The 8,297-nt window shown below is 36.5% G+C and overlaps 1 non-coding gene and 1 pseudogene across 1 annotated transcript; one reads left to right on the plus strand and one right to left on the minus strand.

Annotated features, from left to right (window-relative positions):
- Window positions 1-2,509: 2,509 nt before the first annotated feature.
- LOC118344107 lies at window positions 2,510-2,616 on the minus strand. The gene has a single exon (XR_004797872.1). It is a non-coding gene; the product is annotated as a small nucleolar RNA R71 (small nucleolar RNA).
- LOC118344004 lies at window positions 2,613-7,414 on the plus strand (annotated as a pseudogene).
- The last annotated feature ends 883 nt before the right edge of the window (window positions 7,415-8,297 follow it).

Consider the following 8,297-nt stretch of genomic DNA (forward strand, 5'->3'; position numbering starts at 1 on the left):
CTCTCATACTTGATAGGGAGCCATAATAATTTGTCATCAAGATTCATAAGTGATAAAATGTCAAAAACTACATGATTAAACTGCTAAAGTAAGTGAATTGTTTAATCAAAATGTGAATGAAGCATTTAATTATGTAGTAAATTTTAATTCTTGACTCAATATGAAATTTTGATATTTTACACTTGAAAAGAGTTGTAATGCAACCAGACCACATCATAAATTAATATCCCAAAATTTTACTCATATTATATTTGTGTTGCAGGACATTATGAGAAAAATATTAATTTATATGGGTATTTTTGGAAATACCCAACTGGTACAACAACATGAAATGAAATGGATCCATTCACTCACAGCAGCTGAGCTCAAAACGCAAGTGGCGAAGGAATGAAACGCTGGGGCTGAACTCGAAACGCACAGTTGCGGACGTGAAATGCATGGGCAGATTAAAACGCACAGCAGCAGGAGATGCGAACGCATGAAACGCGGACGCACGCACGCATGAAACGCAGGAGCTACGTGTGCACTGGGCTGAAACGCAGGGACGCACGAAACGCACAGCAGAAGAACTCGAAACGCGCAGCACGAACGTGAACGTGAAGCGCTAGGACGCACGAACCTCAACCGCACGTCAAAACGCACAGCAGGAAAAGGTGAAACGGCATGGTGGGGTTGAGAGGAAACGCATGCTGAGGCGTGCGCAAGGAGAGAGTATAAAAAGAAAAATTTATTTCGTGCGCCGGCAGTTTTTGATTTTAGAGTTTTTCCGCAAGTTTTTCTTCCGCACATTTTTTTCTTCCTTCAGTTTTATTTTCGCACAGTGTTCATCTTCCTCTTCAATTTATTTTTCCAGTTCAATTTATTTTTCTGCAAGTTTGTATGTTTTTGGGTTTTGAATTTCAGCACATTTGTGGGATGCAGTATATTTTTATTCAGTAATTTTCATTTGAAACAGTATATGATGATGTTAGATTTTTATTTTCTTGAGCATTTTGTTAATCTAGAGATGATAGGCTAGATTTTTAGCTTGGGATTCAATGAGTAACCCGTGACTATTTGGGATTGGATTGATTTCAATATTTAGTGCTTTTAATGATTAACTTGGTAGATTATATCTCAATGTGCATTTAGAAAATATTAGAGTTCTTTGTTCTTGGTTTAGATCAATTGTAGACGTAAAGGCACAATTGATACTTGAACAAGTAACATGACTTTAATAATTTTCTTTCATTTTCTATGATTGTTATATAATTTATCAAGTAGTTTTATTAAAATAAAATTGTGGTTCATTGTTATATTATCCGACTATGATTTCTAGGAATGAGAAAATGGTCGAGAGAAAATAAAAAGAGAAGTAAATCCATCATCAAATTAGTGGGTGAAAATTGCATCCCAAGTGTTTGTTTAATTGTTTCTTACAAGTTTAAGTCAACTTCCATACGATTTCTTTAAATCCCTTTAATCTTAGCAATTTTAGAAAAATAGATTCTCTTTTATTTTCAGCTTTGCTTATGCTTGAACGTCCCGACAATTTCACTCATAATTCACTCTACACTCCCTTAGTAAATATCCACATTTAGGTGTTAATATTGTTAGTGGTTAAGTTTAGGAATTTATTTCTCTTTGCTGATTATTTTAAATTTTCGTGTCACTCCAAACGGTAATATGTGGTCTTGCGAAAATGAAATGTTTGCTAAATTCTCATTGTCCCTGTGAATTCGATCTTGGGATTTACCCTTGTATTATTTTGACAGCTTCTACGCTTGGAAGTCGAAATTAAAAGCTGATCAAGTTTTTGGCGCCGTTGTCGGGGACAACTGGTGTTTAGCAAAGCATTCTCATATTGTTGAGAAGACGTTTGTGGCGTTGTGAACCTCTTCACAACTTGGGTGACATTTTTCTTAATTTATTTTTTTTCTTTATTTTATTTTTATTTTGTTTTTTCTTTGTTTTGTTGTTGTTTGTCTTGCATATACTTTTATTTTCTGTTCTTATTTGTATGACTGGTTGGACTAGGGACCAAACTTCTCGGTTGGTTAGGACAGAATCACAAGCATATTTTACCTCAGCATCACTTTCTTTTGAGTCATCTTCTGACACTAATAGTACCATGGCTGAAAATGAGAATCATGATCGGGAAGTAGTGAATCAGAATAGGACACTTAGAGATTATTTACAACCCGTCAGAACTAGTACCCCCTCATGCATAATCCTACCTTTGAATGCAAATGTCTTTAATTTCAAACCTGGAATGATTCCATTAATTCCACATTTTCATGGCATGGATTCCGAGAATCCGTACCTTCATATCAAAGAATTTGAAGAGGTTTGTTCTACATTCATGGACCCAACATGCACTGAGGAGGTTATTAGACTAAAGTTGTTTCCATTTTCCTTGAAAGATAAGGCTAAAACATGGTTAAATGCATTAAGACCTAGATCTATAGGCACATGGCAGGAAATGCAAACTGAATTTTTGAAGAAATTTTTTCCAATACATAGGACAAATGCACTTAAAAGACAAATCATGAACTTTGCCCAAAAAGATTCTGAAACTTTTTATCAAAGTTGGGAAAGGTTCAAGGATCTTTTAAATGCTTGTCCTCATCATGGTTATGAAAATTGGCGTTTGATAAGTTTTTTTTATGAAAGTTTGACACCTAAAATGCGCCAATTTGTACAAACCATGTGTAATGGAGAATTTTTTGACAAAGAGCCTGAGGAAGCATTTGAATATTTTGATTACCTTGCTGAAAATGCTCAATCTTGGGACACAGCTGATGTGCATGATAGGTCTAGGCAAATTGAGTCTGGTCATGGAAAATACACTTTAAAAGAAGATGATGATTTGCGTGCTAAGTTAACCTTGTTGTCTAGAAAAATGGAAGCTATGGAATTGAAGAAGGTAAATGAAGTGCATGCTGTCCATAAAAATTTAGAGAAGTGTGGCATATGTGAGGATCATGGGCATGCAACTAATGAGTGTCCCACGATCCCCGCATTCAAAGAGGTATTGTTGGACCAATCTAATGCTGTAAATATGATACAAAAACCATATTCTGGTCCTTATTCTAATTCTTATAATCCAGGATGGAGAAACCACCCAAATTTTGGGTGGAGAAATGACCAGCAATTAGCTCCAGCAGCCTTGGCTCCAGGACCCTCTCAACTCGCAATTCAAGCACCTCCAATGCAAAAGAAGGGTCTTGAGGAGACGATGCATCAATTGTCAAACACCTTGCAGCAGTTTATGCAAGGTCAAGCAACAATCAACAATCAAAACTCTCAAGCGATAAATGACATTCGGAGCACACTTACAAAGATGACTACGGCTTGGAGCTCTCAAGAGAAAGGAAAACTTCCTGCACAACCTCAACCAAATCCACAAAGTCAACCACCACAAGGAGCGGTTGAGAGCTCAAATGTGAGGCAAGTGAAGGCGGTCACTACTTTGAGAAATGGTAAGGTGGTGAACATTCCAGCTCAAGGTTCAGACAAGGCTGGTAAGGTCTCTAAACTTGTACTAAATGAGGCTGAAAATGGTGAGTTTGAACAAAATGAAACTGAAACTGAAAATATTTCATGTCCTGTACCTGCTCCTTTTCCTCAAAAATTGGTTTCTCTGCACAAAGACAAACACCAATCTGAAATTTTAGAAATATTCAAGCATGTTAGGATTAATATCCCTTTGTTGGATGCTATTCAACAAATTCCCGCATATGCTAAGTTTCTAAAAGATTTGTGTACAGTTAAAAGAAAATTAAATGTGCAAAAGAAAGCCTTTCTTACTGAGCAGGTCAGTGCCATAATTCAGAGTAATACCCCACCAAAATATAAAGATCCCGGTTCACCAACAATTGCTTGTGTTATAGGAAGTTCAAAAATTGGTCAAGCATTGTTAGATCTAGGTTCAAGTGTGAATTTGCTGCCTTATAATGTTTATGAGCAACTTGGTTTGGGTGAATTAAAACCAACTCCTATAATTTTACAACTAGCAGATAGGTCTATTAAAATGCCAAGAGGAGTTGTTGAGGATGTTTTGGTTCAAGTGGATAAATTCTTTTATCCCGTTGATTTTGTTGTGTTGGATGTTCATTTGACACCAAAATCTTCTTTTCAAGCACCTGTGATTCTTGGGAGACCTTTTCTTGCTACTTCAAATGCATTAATAAATTGTAGGAGTGGTGTTTTAAAGCTGAGTTTTGGGAACATGACTCTTGAACTAAATATTTTCAATATTTGTAGGCAACCTCAAGACTTGGAAGATGTACAAGAAGTGAATCTGTTGAAAAGCATCCTTGAGGAGGAGACTTATTTGGCATACCAGCCCACTAACCTGCTGTTTGAGTTAGAAAATTTTTGTGAACTTCTCAATGATGACACCCCCATTGATGTTTCTCATGTTTTTAATGCAGAAAATAAATTGGAGACTAAATGGAGGCCAAAGATTGAGCAACTCCCGCCGTTGACAAAAAGTTTAAAGCCTTCAGCAAATGAAATCCCCACACTTGAGCTGAAACCATTGCCAAGTGACTTGAAATATGCATTTCTGGGACCGGACAGCACCTTTCCAGTGGTGATTTCAGCCCAACTCTCTCATGATCAAGAAGGCAAATTGATGGAAGTCTTAAAGCAACACAAAGGTGCCATTGGGTGGACAATAGCAGATATAAAAGGTATAAATCCTCTTGTGTGCACTCATAGGATTTACTTAGAGGAAAATGCTAAAGTTTCTAGGGAGATGCAAAGGAGATTAAATCCTACCATGAAAGAGGTGGTAAAAACAGAGATTTTAAAATTACTTGACGTGTGAGTCATCTACCCTATTGCAGACAGCAAGTGGGTAAGTCCCATTCATGTAATTCCAAAAAAATCTGGGCTTACCATTGTGAAAAATGAGAAAGATGAACTGATTCCTACTAGGATTTCTACTGGTTGGCGAATGTGTATAGATTATAGGAAGTTGAATGCCGCCACTAGGAAAGATCATTTCCCTTTGCCATTTCTTGATCAAGTGCTAGAAAAGTTGCGGGTCATGATTTCTATTGCTTTCTTGATGGATATTCTGGTTTTTACCAAATAGAAATAGCACCCGAAGATCAAGAGAAAACAACTTTTACTTGCCCGTTTGGCACTTTTGCATTTAGAAGAATGCCTTTTGGACTATGTAATGCACCTGCTACTTTTCAAAGATGTATGCTTAGTATTTTCAGTGACATGATTGAAAACTGTTTGGAAATATTCATGGATGATTTTTCAGTGTTTGGCAGTTCTTTTGATGCATGTTTGACTAATTTACAAGTTGTTTTAGCCAGGTGTGAAGAGAAGCATTTGCTTCTCAATTGGGAAAAGTGTCATTTCATGGTTCAACAAGGCATAGTTCTGGGTCACATAGTCTCATCACGAGGTATTGAAGTTGATAAAGCTAAAATTGAACTTATTTCCAAGCTTCCTATACCCAAAACAGTAAAAGAAATCAGATCATTTCTTGGGCATGCTGGGTTTTATAGGAGATTCATTCAAAATTTTAGTTCTATCTCTAAGCCTTTGTGTGAGTTACTTATGCATGATGTTGCTTTTGAATGGACCTCTTCTTGTCAAGATGCTTTTGATAAGCTGAAAATTTTGCTCACCACAGCTCCTATCATGCAGCCCCCTGTTTGGTCTATTCCTTTTGAGATAATGTGTGATGCTAGTGATGTAGCCATAGGAGCTGTTCTTGGACAGCGTATAAATAAGTTCCCACATGTCATTTCTTATGCAAGTAAAACTTTAAATGGAGCCCAAAGAAATTATTCTACCACAGAAAAGGAATTGCTTGCTGTAGTTTTTGCATTAGACAAGTTTCGAACTTATATTCTTGGTTCTCCTGTGGTTGTTTTCACTGACCATGCAGCGTTAAAGTACTTATTGTCAAAGAAGGATGCTAAACCACGTTTAATCCGATGGATTCTTCTTCTCCAAGAATTTGACCTTATCATCAAAGACAAGAAGGGTGCTGAAAACGTAGTTGCCGACCACTTGTCTCGGCTTACATTTGCTGAAAAGGATCACACTAACCCTATCCTTGACTCTTTTCCTGATGAACAATTAATGTCAGTTGAAAATTTGCCTTGGTTTGCTGACATAGTTAATTTTTTGGTGACAGGACAAACTCCACCCCATTGGAGTGCTCAAGACATGCGGAAATTCAAGCATGAGGTAAAGTCATTTTTTTATGACGATCCTTACTTGTTTAAATATTGTTCTGACCAAATCATAAGGAAATGTGTGCCTGATCATGAGATACAAGCTGTTCTTTCTTTTTGTCATAATGAGGCTTGTGGGGGGCATTTTTCTGCAAATAAAACTGTTGCAAAAATTTTACAAAGTGGGTTTTATTGGCCACATATGTTTAAGGATGCGTATAATTTTTGCAAAACTTGTGAGCCATGTCAAAAACTAGGCACAGTCACTAAGAGAAATATGATGCCTTTACAACCCATTTTGGTCATTGAGATTTTTGATTGTTGGGGGATTGATTTTATGGGGCCATTTCCATCTTCTTTTGGTTATTTGTATATCCTCGTGGCTGTTGATTATGTTTCTAAATGGGTTGAAGTCATTCCATGTAAAACAAATGACCATAAGATTGTGCTTAAGTTTTTGAAAGAAAACATTTTTGCTAGATTTGGCATGCCTAGAGCTATCATTAGTGATAATGGAACTCATTTTTGCAACAAACCATTTGCTGCCCTCATGAAAAAATATGGTATACACCATAAAGTTTCCACTCCATATCACCCGCAAACGAATGGGCAAGCTGAATTAGCTAATAGGGAACTTAAGCACATCTTAGAAAAAACAGTCAACCCCAACAGAAAAGATTGGTCTTTAAGGCTTACTGATGCGCTTTGGGCTTATAGGACAGCCTTTAAAACCTCTCTTAACATGTCTCCTTATCGCTTGGTCTATGGAAAGGCATGTCACCTTCCCGTTGAACTTGAACATAAGGCATATTGGGCTGTTAAACAATTTAATTTTTCTATTGACCATGCTGGTTCTGTGAGAAAATTTCAGATTTCAGAATTGGATGAGCTTAGGCGAGATGCATATGACAATTCTAAATTGTCAAAGGAACGTATGAAGGTATTACATGACAAGCACATCCAAAGAAAGAGTTTTGAGCCCAATGAGCAAGTCTTACTTTACAATTCCCGCCTCCATCTATTTCCAGGCAAATTAAGATCAAGGTGGAGTGGGCCTTATGTAGTTAAGACTGTGTTTCCATATGGAGCTGTTGAGATTACTGATCCTCAAAATGGAAACACTTTCAAAGTTAATGGCCAACGACTTAAGCATTTTTTGGCAAAACTTTCACATGAGGATACTTCCATTCCTTTGGAAGATCCCATTTATTCTCATGGTTCTTAACTCATTGTTGTTTTGTTTTAATTTTTTTCTTTCTCTCTTTCTTTTCCTTTTATTTTTCTGCTTTTATTTGTTTCAGTTCTATGTTTTGTTCTTTCTTTCTTTTTTCTTTTTCTTTAGTATATCTTTTCAGGTTCAGCACTGTTTATTCCTTTATGGTTTCATTTTTACGTTCACAATCATTTCAGCCATCTCAGGTATTTCCCTTCGGCCCTATTTTCTTTCATGCTTTATTGCATTCATGATTTGCATTGAGGACACTGCTCATTTTTAGTTGGGGGGTAAGGAGAGCCTTCTACCATTAGTCTCTCAGGATTAATTATTGTGGGGTCTGATTTTTTTGTTGCTTCCAAGCTGCTATTTTCACACTTCTCTACTTAAGATCAGATAGTTGCAATTTTGGGCTACACTAATTCTCATTGGTTAGTTTTAAGTTTGACACTTGACCTTATGATATGTCTTAGCAACTCAAACTTGGGAAAGTTACTTCAAAGCTATTGATTGATGACCTTAATTGACACAAACAGATACTTTTTGTGGTTTGTTTGACGACAATCAGTGGTTTCTTCTAAGCAACTAGCAAGAACTTCAATGAACCATATCTTAATGGCTTAGGAAAAGTGTGATGAAAAAAAAAAAAAAAAGGTTGCAAAAGTACATGAAAAAAGGGACAAGCTAGAGATCATGCAAAAATAAAAAATAAAAAAATAAAAAAATAAAAAAATGGTGCATGTACATTGGAAAAGGCTGCCTATCACCGGGATCTGTTAAAAAAAATGGGTCTTTCAAAGTGTGATAGCGTGAAAGCCGCCAACGTAATGGTTTTGAATTGGAGTGAAGACCTTTTGGTCTTTCTTGAAAAAAGTTGCTAGGTTGAAACTATTGTG

Source organism: Juglans regia, chromosome 12, assembly GCF_001411555.2.
Source record: "Juglans regia cultivar Chandler chromosome 12, Walnut 2.0, whole genome shotgun sequence".
Taxonomy (NCBI): Eukaryota; Viridiplantae; Streptophyta; class Magnoliopsida; order Fagales; family Juglandaceae; genus Juglans; species Juglans regia.